At 37.3% G+C, this 13,774-nt stretch overlaps 1 protein-coding gene across 5 annotated transcripts in view; it reads right to left on the bottom strand.

Moving 5' to 3' along the window:
- The window catches only part of SLC7A2 (solute carrier family 7 member 2), a 43,135-nt gene that overhangs the window by 23,642 nt on the left and 5,719 nt on the right, over positions 1-13,774 (bottom strand). The gene's annotated exons all lie outside the window — the stretch shown is intronic.

Here is a 13,774-nt window from a genome sequence, read left to right as displayed (position 1 = left end):
CAAAATATGTGGTAAAGTACTACAGACCATGTATATTTTCTTCTAACGGCAACTTAGGTAGGTGATTAGGCACATTTCATAATAATCATCTGAGCTACATAAATGCAGCTATCATTTTAAAACAGTACTTGAATCAAAAAAATTAAAAAAAACAAAAGAATTCAAAATTTACCAAGCTTTTTATCCAAGTAATGGGGCCCTGAGTTATTTATTATTAAGTTATATCATTATTTACAAAGATAGTAATATTTTGTTGCTTGAGTATCTCTTCTATAATTTAAGTTGCCTTTTTCTAGTTATCATTTTTTAATTACCTGAATTAACCAACTGAAAATTTATTTCACAGTCCTATAATATAGGACTATCATACTTCAATTTATTCTTTCCCACCCCAAGTCAGATATTCTCTAGTTTTTAGTTTACTTGGATTTTTTTATTGTTAAGGGAATATTTGTGGGGGGTCTTTGTGGGTTTGTTTTGTTTTTATTTTAAGATCTTTGAGTTGGAAAGGCTAAAATTGTTATTTTTTTCCTTTAAGCAGTTACAATCCTTAATGAACATTCAGTTTTCATACAAAGACCAATTTCATCTGGAAAAATTCTATTAACTGCATTTCTACTTCATTCCTGAGGTATGTCATTAACAATCATTTTCCATGCTGGAAAATGCCTGCAAAAATGATATGAAGGTTTCTGTTTTTATCTACTCTTTTTTTTTTTTTCTTTTTTTAAGCTGTTTTTAATCATTAACAGGGCTTTACCTCTCACCCCATGGTTACTAAGTTTCCATGACAGCCTCTTGTGTAAGACATAAGCAAAAGCCTCTTACAAGATTACATCAGATCAATTCCATCTATTCTGTCCTCTTCAAAACCAGACAATATAAAAAAATTAAAACCCTGACAAACTACTAGAGAACTACTTCTAAATACAAACCTGCCAAATTTTTTTTTCTGTGCTAATGGGAAGATATGAGTAATGACTTCAGGATCAAATAAAATCCCAATCCTTTCCCTGCTGAAACCTGTATTGCCTTCCACAAAAGCTTCTCCAAAAGGGACCTAGCCACTGATTTTGAAATAGAAATCGTAAGAGCCCTTGCACATGCCTAACTAAACACCTGAGGTGGCTTCTAAAGTATCTATTGTCTATCTACTTTCAGAATGGCTTTGGCTGTGTGCTCCTGTAAGCTTCCACAGGGGAACCACAAAGGGAACAGCCCAATAGCCCAAAAAGTAGCCTAATATTTGTGGTGTCAGAATAGAAAGCAAGCAGAGAACTAATGATTCACCTCATTTTTCTCCCCTCTTCCCAGCCTTAGCTTGCTGGTTTGATGGCAGCAGTGGTACTGGCATCAGGGGATCCTGCTACACTGAGGCTGCCCACTCCTGTCCCTAGGTTACAGCACCTCTTGGTCTACTTGACCAGTACCACACTCTAGTAGGCTCCAGAGGGTCTTTTTGTTACAAAACAAAACAAACAAACAAACAAACAAACAAAAAAACCCAGACGTTTAATTTTATGCATAAACTTACTGAACATTATTTTAAATTACTCAATTTTAGACTAAAAAGCAGACCTTTCACCTGTTTTCTATGAGGACGAAGGAAGGAAGGCCAGAGAGTGGAAGAGAGAGAAAGAATTAATGTATCTAACTTAAGACTAAAAGAAAACATGGATGATATTGGAAATTGCTTTACTTTCAAAAGTCTGGTGGAGCAAGAGAAGAGAAGGAATTCCTACAACACATCTTGCTTGTTTCTATGAGACTTTTTATGGCACATGGAAAAGATACCACCCTAAAGAGATACTATAAAAAAGAACCAGGTCACTCAGCCAAGGTGTCACAACTTCCTTAGAATGGAACATTTAAATGAAGCACCTATTAATTATCTGCCAATCCTAATAGGTTTTAAAAGCAAGATTTGCTGTCTCTCGCTTACAGAAATCCAAGCATTAATATATATTTTTATATTCCGTATTTAATTTATCTTAAGGTAAAGCAGTAATAACTAATTTACAAGATTCTTACATAAAGGTTTTGGCAAATTTTCTTTGTAATCAAACACTGCTCTGAAAAAATGGCAAAGATTTTAAAGTGAGCTCAATCCATGGATCTTCACTGGACTTCAAATCAAAGAAGTATTTTGATTCCATTCTGTGTGAAAATGGCACTGTGACATGACCAACACCACTGGCAGACATCACTCACACCAGCCAGAACCAGTGTCAGAAGTGCACTGCTGTGATTTATTTTATGCTTATAAATCAGAACAATATAAACCAACATAAACAGGCATTGTTAGTTCACACGCTATAAATAAGCTCCATCTGCATCTCTCAATCCCAGAAGCACTAAACAGTATTCTGTGTTCTGAATTTAAGGTGCTAAAACCATCCCTCACTCTTTGGGGTACTTTCTGCACCCTGCCAAATCAAACACCATTTCTTTCTAATATGAAATCCCCAGAATAACGTCATTGCAAAGTCACTATAGCAACCCTGTTACAGAGCATTACCCTTTGACATTAAATGTAGACACTCCATCCAGACATTCTGAATATATGCTGTCCATGTCAAGATCATGTAAATCCTAACATCTAGCATTATTTATAACCCCAACAACTAATGCCAGAGAATTCCCTTTTCATTCTTGGCTTTAAATAGCACCACTACATTTAATGCACCAGGAACAGAGTTGAAGAACATTATAACCTTCAACTGGGTAATTTTCTGTGGTTTTAAAGTTTCTTGGTATTTTTAATGCAAGTTAATAAAGATGTTGACCGTGCATAACATCTCACAGGTAAAACACCACCAAGACTTCAAATAAAACCCAGCACTGACCTTGCTAGTCACACATGGGGATCTTGATCACAGAATGCCTGAGCAACAGCTAGGGGAAGTGACCCTGTGTTAGCTTTACCCTGTGCTGTGGCTTTCCAGAGAGCTTATCCTTGCACCCTGAAGTGCTCCGTTTTGTAACATAACAGAGCACTGCAGACAGCAAGGCTCAGTTCACCATCTTCTGAAGATACACAGAAAACCCTTTTTGAACTTCCTTTCAGAAAGAAGTATTCTTTTGTATCATTATCAAATTGCAGCTTTGCTCAACAGTTGCATAACCCTGATGAAGGCTGCTGCCTTCCAGATCTATGCAGATCTTCATGCATAAAGCTTGAACCATTGAACGTCTGCCCGAAGAAACAAGATCTTCTGTTGGTATAAATCCAGAACAAGTTTAGCAATAGCAGTAGAGTCATTTCAGTAGAGCATAAAACAACATGTAAGACAGCACAAGCATAGGTTCATAAAGTGATGAATATTCTGAAAATAGTAAATGACACATGGAATGGCAGAAACATCCCAGACAGTGCCCAACTTGTGCGTGTGCATGTGGGTAGCTTTAATCCCAGCCAGACAGCATGATGGTTCTTCACTTGCAACTTTATCTTCAATATAAATTGTCTGGAGGGTATTAGAAAAGCTCACAGCTTAGCAGTTCCACAGTTTTTCCAGGAGGCCGTTCTGCTTATAAAAATCAAAGTAATTTGAGCATTAAATCGCATTTATTGTACCTGTGAAGCTATTTCACTGGCTACAAACACACCACATAAATGTTGCTTGCAGTAAAATACTTGCAGTACAAACAGATGTGCTAGTTATAATAAATTACTTGCAAATGTGTTTTCAGAATAATTTGGAACACATAGCAAGAGGAAAGTGGTTGGGACAGCCCAGCCCCTCCCTCACATGAAGATCAAGTGAAATCCAGTTTTCTGATTTCAATTTGTTGTGGCAACAAAAAGCCCCATAAACATATAATTTCTTATTTATCTTCAGCTGACACTAAACATCTCAATAAACATTTTATACCACCTCCTTCCCTCCATCACTTTCTTCCCTTGATCCTGAATAGCATGACCAACCTCTGACCAAAAATGTCAAGAGGTTATGAAACTAACAGGGAATTCCATCAGGCATCCGCTCCAGCCACACTGTGAATAAGTTGTGGGAAAAAGCCCACAAAACACCAGGCCCTAATACAGCCAATTCTATTTGCTTAAAAAAATCACCCCAAACGCACAAGCCAGACCCCCAAAAGTCCAGACACAGCAAATAACTAGACGAGTTATCAACAGAGATATCCTTCCACATATTGTGGGTCTGTGTGTGTGTGTGCACGAATGCAACCTACGGTATTTCTCAGATCCTTTCTCAGTGCCTATTTGGCAAAAGGATGGCTTATTTCTGGGTGGCCCACTCTTCATTTTTATTATGGATGGATGCCAATTTTGGGATAAAACTGTACTTCCTAGTTTTCTCATGAGAAAAGCTCCTGACATCTGATACCTTCATGTTTAAGAGAATAACTAGAATACCCACAACACATTTTGCATAAAGTATTGAGTGACAAAATGCCACAGAAATTACTTTTAATTCTGAAAAGCCACCACTTCCCTTATTAGAACTAGATGGAATATTTCACCAGCTAATTTTTATTAAATCTGATTAATATGTTAGTACTAACATATTAAATTATATATGTCTGCACAATGCAAGAAATTTTTTGGCACGAAGAGTAATTACACATTCTGCATAGAAATGCTCTGAAAGCATGAAGCTTTAATTGTTCTACACTAGCAACAGATACTCATGTAATTAATTTTGCTATATACAATTCAGATAAACAGAGATTAACAGTGTAGAATTCTACATGCCTAATAAAAAAAAAATTCTTAGCAAATTGGAGCGATAGACAATCAAATGATTGCCAGCAAGCATACATTGGCTAGATCCTTTTTCACCTATCCACTGCTTTACTGAACTTCAGAAAATGCCACTTTGGCATTTGTCAAGCTACTGCTCCTTTATCTCTGTCCCTAGAAATGCAGCCAGCAATGAACAAGCATTTCTTGTGCAGAATTCCAGTGTCTAACAGATGAAGTGGCTAAAGCACAACCAAATATTTTCTGTGCAAAAATTCCCACAACTTTCAGTTACTTCTTTTTTTTCCCTTTAGTCTTGGGTTGTTTTTTTTCCCGTATTTCACATCCATACTAAGCTCAAATTTTCATTCTCTTCTGCCTTTTTAAATTACTGTGTGCAAAGGACTATTTCATGTTAAAATCTTTTATGGATCCACTAGAGTGGCCTGGACAATTTTTAATCCAAATGTTCTTCCCTTTAACTACAGCCTTGCATGAAAATACAGCTAGAAGCACTGAAATACCATGCACATCTATCTAAATATTCAGCTTGTTTTTTAGTAGTGTGCAAACAATATAATATGCCAATTTCAGATACATTCTCAGTTGGTGTCAAAGTCCATCTTGTATCATGAAAAAAGAACTGGGTGCATTGCTAATAACATGAGACCCAGACAAGACATCACTGTAATTTTGCAATGGGATTTTTGACAGTACCAAGAGATACCAGAGAATGCATCATTATTGACTGCCCTGATGATTTTGTGATAACTCCAGATTAGTCTTAAAGAACTTCAGAGGGCTCAGCATTTGACTGCAATGTTCTATATGAAGCTGGTGATAGTTATTAAGCCAAAACATGAGAAAAGGAGAAAAATGCAGTGGAGCTACTAAGCCCAGAGTTCAAACAGATCAAAGACAGCTACTCCTTCAGAATAAAGGCATTATTTATTTAAGTATAACTTTGCTCTCTGCTGTGATAGCTGTGTGTCTGTGTGACACAGAAATTTTGTCATGACCTAGACATAAATCATCAAAACAGGCAGAAAGTGCCTCTGAGAAAGCAAAAACAGCCACTCTACTATTTTTTGCTATCACCATAAAATACTAGACACTGGAATCAGTGCTGTGATGACGATGCCATGACTCCTTCAGAGTTAAAGTCATTTCATATTGCCTTTCAATTCCACCTGTTCCTAAAGCTCTATAATGCAGACTTAGGAAAAAAGAACCCCCTTAGAAAGCTATTTGAGGTTATTAAAGTCATGTTCTGATAAGAGGTTCTCTTTGAAGAAAATGTATAAACAGAGTGCGAAAGTACCATTCAACTGAGTAAATTGTTAAAAACACAAGTCTGGCTCTTTCCAAACTCAGCTTAACTCAATTTGTTCTTTTTTTTTTTTCTTTCTTTCTTTTTTTTTTTTTTTTTTTTTCCTCCCCTTTCTTCCACAAGGGACAAAAGACCAAACAAAATAACATTCACAGTCTTAACTGCCTGGAACTAAAACAAAGAACATTTGGAGAAACTTGTGTAAAAGAGAGGAGAGTGAAAATGTGTAGTGTTCAGAGATTTCTTTGTTCAAAGTTTATCAAACCAAGTATGAGATAAATAACACAAGCACAGGCACAAGCTAGATAAAAGGCTATTTGGAAAGCAAAAAATCAGATGGCTATGGAGGAGTTAATTTTTGGCATTGATTTGAACACTGAAACAGTACAAAAGATCCTCGGATACTGATAGTTTGGAGTATGAAATGCACCCCTCTTCCAAATGACTAAACATCTCCCTAAAAATATAACTGGGTGTTGTGTTGTCTCTTACTCTTAGGCTTGGCACTAGATGTCAGCCACAAACTATTCCTCATTATATCTATGCTTAATACAAGCTACCAATAGCCCAAATTACAATGCATCACAATGCCCACTCTGTCAGGGAATATTTTTTTCACTCAAATGAACAGAAAATCTTCCTGTTTAAAATAAATAAATATATAAATAAATAAAGTTAGGCTCTAGCTGATGAGCAATTTTCATATCTGTCAGCTTTTCAGATTGCGGGCAGCGTTTTGTACTATAGCTAAGGGTAAAATGACTTGGTGACCCCATTTATTTGGATAATTCTTGAGGTTGATGTGGTTCAAATTCATGGAACTAATTTGTCTGGATAACAGCTTTACAAGGGTTCAGAAAAGTCTAGACATTTTCACTGTGGGAAAAAAAGATGCACAATCACTTTTATACAACTTTAAAAATAATATCCTGCAGTCATCCTTTCATATTGCAAATTGTACTCCTAAAGTCAACAGCAGATAAACTAAAGCAGTTGAAAGTTGCTGTGTTTGTATAACACTGGAAAGTATCATGGGAGATGGGCACAGCTTTTGCTGCAACTATTTTGCAAGAAATGACACAGCGAAGAAAAAGATTGGTTATCTTCAGTTAGGCTCCATGGAATTTTTAAGATAAGGAAAATATACCTAATAACAATATGACTAAAAAGTAAGCTACTTTTCAGATAACTGTTTAACTATGTCATTTGCTATAACAGAGGCTCAGGCTGAAAAGCTGCAAGACTCAAGAGAAGTTTGCGCACATCTTGTAGCAGCCTAGCACAGTCTGACAAGGTGGAGAAAGAAAAAGAAGGCAAGGGAAAAGACAAGCATTGTGGTTTAGGTTTTTATCACTCTCACTACAGTTACAGTTTTAGCTTAGAATTAGGTTTTCAAACTTAATTCTAAAGTACTTTGTCCCTACTCCATTCTGGCCTGTCAAACCACATTCCAAAACTGGTTTAACAGGAACCACGTTCAAACACTGCTGACAAGCTGGTTTAGTTCCAGAACAGGAGGGGAAAGAAGAATCAGAATTTGTTTTTTTAAAACAAACAAATAAGCAAACACCCCCCCAAACCAAAAAACTAACAAAACCCCTTAATTCTTTATCCTTGATTCAGAAATTCAAACAGTTCTGTTTAATAAAAAAGACTGGAATCCCTTCAAAATTAAGGGCTTGGTTCTAAAAGCACTTGAATTTACTACAGATTGTAGCCACATGGCAAATAATTTCCATAAGTATGCTTTGAGTCCTAGTTAGTGAAAAAAAAAACTTTTCAGCTGTGCTAAGATAACACAGAGCTCAGAATCCAGGCCTGTCAAAGAGCTGAATCTAAAAATATTCAATACTGTGAGAAAAGTAGAGGTAAAGCAACCAAATACAAGTACGTGGGGTTGTGGTTTCATCTATCTTCCTACTGCTGTGCAATCAATTTTCCTGACTGTCAAAACAGTAAGAGGCTCCAGCTGCAGCCATTGCTGCTAATACCTTCAAACAAGAAGGAAAATAGTAAAGTTTATCTTCCAAACACAGTTCAGGCCAGAAATTGGGTTTTTTCAGCTCACAATTACAGCTTGTCTGACTGCTTCCTGCAGGATTACTTTTTCAACAATCAACTGTTTGCCCAAGTAGAATCCAGTAGGATTGTTTCCTGCCTAAATTCCTACATCTAGATTTCCTTCTTTGGTGCCTCTTAGGTTATGCAGACCCAGTATTTCCCACTACACATCAAATACAACCTTTTCAAAAATTGTCTTTATATTTCCTTCTTTCTGGCAAAGCTCCACCAGCTGAAGATCCAGTCTTTCAGGGATTAGAAATTTCTCTGAGCACTGAATTCCATCAGAGCATATGTGCACACCAAGAACAGTCCAGCAAAAGGAGGTTTTATGTGACTGAGGTGTCAAGATGCCATACTTAGCTCAGTTTTCATAGACTACTGCCAAGGTAGAGATAGTTAATGAAATGTGCTAGATGGTGCTAGAATCTTATTTCTCTTTCTAGCTGTTACCATCAACACAGAGTGAACGCATCAGTCTCAGAACTTGAACAGCGGGATGTGCTTCGTTCAGAACTTGCTGCAGAACTGTCTCCAGAATGATTTTTGAAATGCAACCTGAAAGAATGACAGTCATACAAGTGAAACCCCATCCACAGCACAGCAAGGGCTAGGATCTGAGTGCAGGATGTATAGGCAGAGGTGAGCCACCCTTGGTATGTTTACACTGGCATTTTTGTTCAGATTGAATACATACAGAATCATAGAACACCAGGTTTGAAGAGACCTCAAGGATGATCTGGTCTGACCTTTTCAGGTAGGAACACAGCTTAAATGAAATGGCCCAGCATCTTGTCAAGCTGAGTCTTGAATTGTCCAGTATTGGAGAATCTGTGACTCCCCTAGGGAGATGATTCCAATGTCCTTCTGTTCTCACAGTGAGAAACTTCCTTCTGATATCTAATCGAGATCTCCCCAAAAGTAACTTGTACCCATTACCCTTTATCTTTTCCATTTGAATCCTTGCAAAAATGGAGCCTCCATCTTTTTGGTACCCACATGTTAAGTACTGGAACATGGTAACAAGGTGTCCTCTGAACCTTCTTTTCTCCAGGCTGAACAAGCCCAGTTCTGTCAACCTTTCCTTGTACAGCAGGCTGTCCAGTCCTTTCATCATCCTTGTGGCCAATTCTCTGGACCCTCTCCAGCCTGTCCACATCTTTTTTGTATAGAGGGGACCAGAACTGAACACAGTATTCCAGGTGTGGACTGAAAAGGGCAGAGTATAGTGGGATGATGACTTCTTCATATTTAATGGTGGTGTCATTATTAATGCAACCCAGCATCTTGCTGGGCTAAGATTCGCTACAGAAATACAAGAAAAACCTTGCTCTTTATCAGCCAGGTAATCTTTCATTTGTGAAATTCTCCAGCATTATACTGCTAATTTCCCACAGTCTATAACACAATGCAGTGCTGCCACATTATCTTAACTAGCCAGATCACAGAAATTACTGAAGGTTCAGGCATACTTTCGATACAGGTCTTCAATGATACACACAAAAATTGAAAAGAAACTCTCTAAATGGTCAAATCAATACCAAAGGCCAGCAAAACAAACCCCCCAGGAAGGAAACATCATTTTTGTGATGTTCATTCTTCACTGCTTAGGATAGTCAGCTGCTCCTCACCATGGCATCATGTGGCATCATATTCTGAAAGATCAATTTGAACTCATGAACACATTTTGCAACCTTGGGTGGTGGATGGCATTTTAACATTAAAGCTTCACTCTTCCTGTTTCTTTCTCTCTTTCCTAAAGGGTGATCTAATATAAAGCTTTGCCTCTTTGGGCAAGAAAATCATGGGACTTTTATGTAATGGCTTTTACCTCAGTGCTAAATAAGTTATCTTTCAGTTCTGAACAGTAATTTACACAATTTACCAGCAATATTGAACTAAGCCAAATATATCTCATCAGAATTCTATCAGTCACAAAACAATGCTAATGTCAAGGACTGCAGTATTTCTGATGGGGCAATCCAACCTTTCCCCTCCTGGACAGAGTAGAAATCTCTGGTAAAATATTCAGCCCTATGCAAGCTCCCTGGATGACCCCGTTCTTTATCCAGGAGACCATTTCTAAAGGCTATCTAATTCAGAGATTTATTTCCCATGCGGAATTTTGTAGATTTTTTTTGTTGTTCCTGAAATCCTGTCTGCTAAATTTCCTAAGAGAAATGAAACATTCGCCACTTTCAGGCCAGCAGCCATGCTAGTTATTTATGAAACTGATACTTCACAGAAGTAGGGCTGTGAATAAACCTGTGAATTGCTATATACCACTATTTCAGGTCTTCCTCCAATCTTCAGGTGAATTTTTCGAGGGATTTGTTTGTCGTCAAAGAAGATTCTATGCACAGCAGCCACAAGCTTGTATCCCTAGAAAGCAGATGCTCAACCAACTACTGATTTTCCTTTTGAATCTGATGATCTGTTTTAAAGGATTTACAGTCTCATCCAGTGAGGTGGAGAAGTTCAGTGTCATGTATCCCAGATGCCATGCTCTGTGTTTCCAGTCCTATTTCCCTGAATATGGCAGAAAACTAAGTACAAAAAGTGAGCTTCTTTGCTTACACTTCCAGGCTTCTTTCCAGACACCACTTCCAACCCCATGCTGTCCCTCCAGGGAACAGTATGAGCAACATTCACATCATTCTCTATTTCTTCTGCCTTTTTGCCATCTATAAACATCCATGTGTGTGGCCATGTGATAGACTGGAACAAGCAACTGATCCTTAATCAGAAGTATCCTAAGGAAAAAAAGAGCTGGTTTCCCAATCCAGTTCATTGCACAGTAGCACAAACAGCTGTGCACATGGTTACTGAAGCAGGAACAGGAGATAACATCCTGAAGCACAACTCAGGAGCTGCTTCTGCTGACACAGCTTCAGAAGGAAAGGCATGAACCACCCCTATGAGCCCACCCAGCCGAGGAAAGCTGCGTGCTGCACAGTGTAGTGGGTACATTTTAATTAGTTACAATGAAATGGTGCAAACATTCACATAATCCGAAAGCTGACTTGATTCATTGTGTGTGGATAAAAATGCAACATCAACAGTATTTTACTGCAAATTCTGCTCTTTTTGCATCTGGTTCATTGAACTAAGTGCAACCCATCTGTTACCACACAGGACAGAAAAACAGTCAAATGGGAAAACAAACCCCCAAAACAAACAAAATAAATGAAATGAAAAACCCCAACCCTCTTACTTAATACAAATCCAAAATTATTTGCTTAGACCACTAATGAAGTGGACTATATAGGCAATTAAACACCTCGGAAGGCCTTACGAGTACTACAAAATTGCAGGACAGTTCATAAAAGTTGTTATCTAGGAAAAATAGAAATACAAAAGGGGATTATTAAGTCTGATGTTGAAACTAGTTGCCTCAGAATAAGGCACAAGCATGTAATAAATTAAGATGGTCTAATAAAGTATTTCTAATAGCTGGACATTGCATGGGAGACTGCAAACTATTCTGGACTGGATACCAAGAAGCACTGTCTCACTAAGGAATAAATGTTGAAACAATTAGAACAGATTTCCTTCACTTAGGGAAAGTATGTTAGAGGACTATTTTTTCCCCTCTCAGTTTTTTCTCTCTCTACCATGCAAAAATCAGATGGTGAATACCCTGCTCTTTAAGATAGAAATGCTACCAGAACAGGTCTTAGCAAATGATAACTTGTTACCAGGTGATGGTTTTGTTGTAGACTCTAGCACCAGGATAAAATTTGTCATTGAATAATAAAGGTTTCTCCAAATCACATATGAACATCTATTTTTTAACTCCTGAAAACTTCTCATTGGTTTATAAATCTAAAGCAGTATCAGTAATAGCTGGTTGATATAATTCCCACTGAGAGATTATATCATTTCAGAGGTTGGACATTCAGAATAGAGAAGGGGAAACTAAACAGAGGTGCAGAAACCAATAAAAGCAAACTTTATAGGCAAGTTGCATATGAAAATCATATTGCAGTTGGCAGCACAACAATAAAACTAAGTTCTAAAATCCAAATGCATGTTTTTGCGGGGTACGTGTGTGTTTAGGGAGGGCAGTGGAACATCACAAATTAGTCTTCATGGTGCTCTTGGCCTAAAACACCCATGAACTCAAGCTCTGATGTGACTGTCACACACTTCAGAAAAATAAAATTATCATTACTGTTATTGTTGGTGTTCAACAGACAATCAGTATCTCACTCTAACACCGTACTACTTTTAATTGAAAAAGATAATAAAATATACTTGCCAAAGGAAGAAGCAGAGAACACATTGATGGTGATGTCACACACTTCCCATATGGAAAAAAATATTTATGAATAGCTAAAAAATCTAGTGTCCACTGTGGGACTGTTGTAACTTACTTGGTTAAATATCAAGAAAATTTCTTCTAGCAAGTCAGCAAGAGTAAAACTTAACACCACAATATGTGGTGTTCTTCTTAATGTTCTGAGAATATGTAAGCAAGACAGCACTGAATGTTTTACTTTCATCTCGTGTTTAGTTTTGATGCAAGCCAGAGAACAATGCAGATCTGATACGGTTCATAATTCAAGTTTTATGCAAAAATACAAATTCATGCAAAATACGACTGAAAACCTGAAGTTCTCAGGTGATCCAAGTACTATCACAAGCCTTAAACAAGGTATTCATATTCACTTGCTCCAGTTCCAGCTCTCAGGAACAAACACCACGTGAATCTCCATTGCTTCCAGTTCTCACCTTCAGGCACTGCTGCTGCAGAAGAACTACCACAGAGAAACTCAGAATATCCCTTTTTGCCATGTAAGTGGTAAATAATAAGATTAATGTGCTGAGATCCCACATGTTTTTTTAGACCATGAGAAAAGTCTGATTAGATTTGCTAGATTTGGTTCCAAGCATTTGGGTATTGGAAAACAATAAAAATATTGATTCTTTTTTTTCCTTCCAGGTATTTAGATCTTTTACATAAATGGAAAACAACAACAATCCATTTGGCTCCGGACAAGAAGGCAGAAAATACAAATACTGGGAGAAGGCAGTATGGACCTTGGCAAAAATACTTCAGATCCTCAAGTCTGAAGATGTTTTTAGCTCCATAATGATAAGGGTATGAGGCTGTAGGCACTGTTTATCTACATCAGCACAAATCTCTGCAGGACATCAAGTTATGCCACACAAAATGATGTAAACATGAAGCATAGCAGTCTCTACTGCACTCAAAAATAAGCTGGGAAATGGGAAAGACAGCACTGTGAGGATACAAGGAAGAGCAAGTCACCCATTTGGCTTCCTTAGGAGTCAAAGTACTTTATGAAGTAACCTGAAAGGATATTTTAATCTTTATGCATATGTGGTCAAATTCAGGATGGGGCACAGACTTAAGCTAACACATCACCTTAAAACAGTGAAAACCCAAAGCAGGGATATTAGATACAATAGTGAAGTTTCCTCATAGATATTTTAAGTAGTAATATTTTTAACGTCTCTAGAATTTTCCATCTGGTAGTGAATACTATAGTAGAACATTTCACAGTATTTCTAATCAAGCCCTGTGTACTTCTTGGTAATTCATATAAATTAATTTTATACTGGATCTTTTTATTCATCTAGTTCTAGGTAAGTGCCATTCTTCTCTTATTAGTTTGTTAACATAGTAATTTATTTAGTACATACTGATG

The sequence above is a fragment of the Calypte anna genome, chromosome 4A, assembly GCF_003957555.1.
Source record: "Calypte anna isolate BGI_N300 chromosome 4A, bCalAnn1_v1.p, whole genome shotgun sequence".
In the NCBI taxonomy this organism is placed as follows: Eukaryota; Metazoa; Chordata; class Aves; order Apodiformes; family Trochilidae; genus Calypte; species Calypte anna.
Note: the sequence above shows the minus strand (reverse complement) of the source record. Positions and strands in the feature narration are given on the sequence as shown.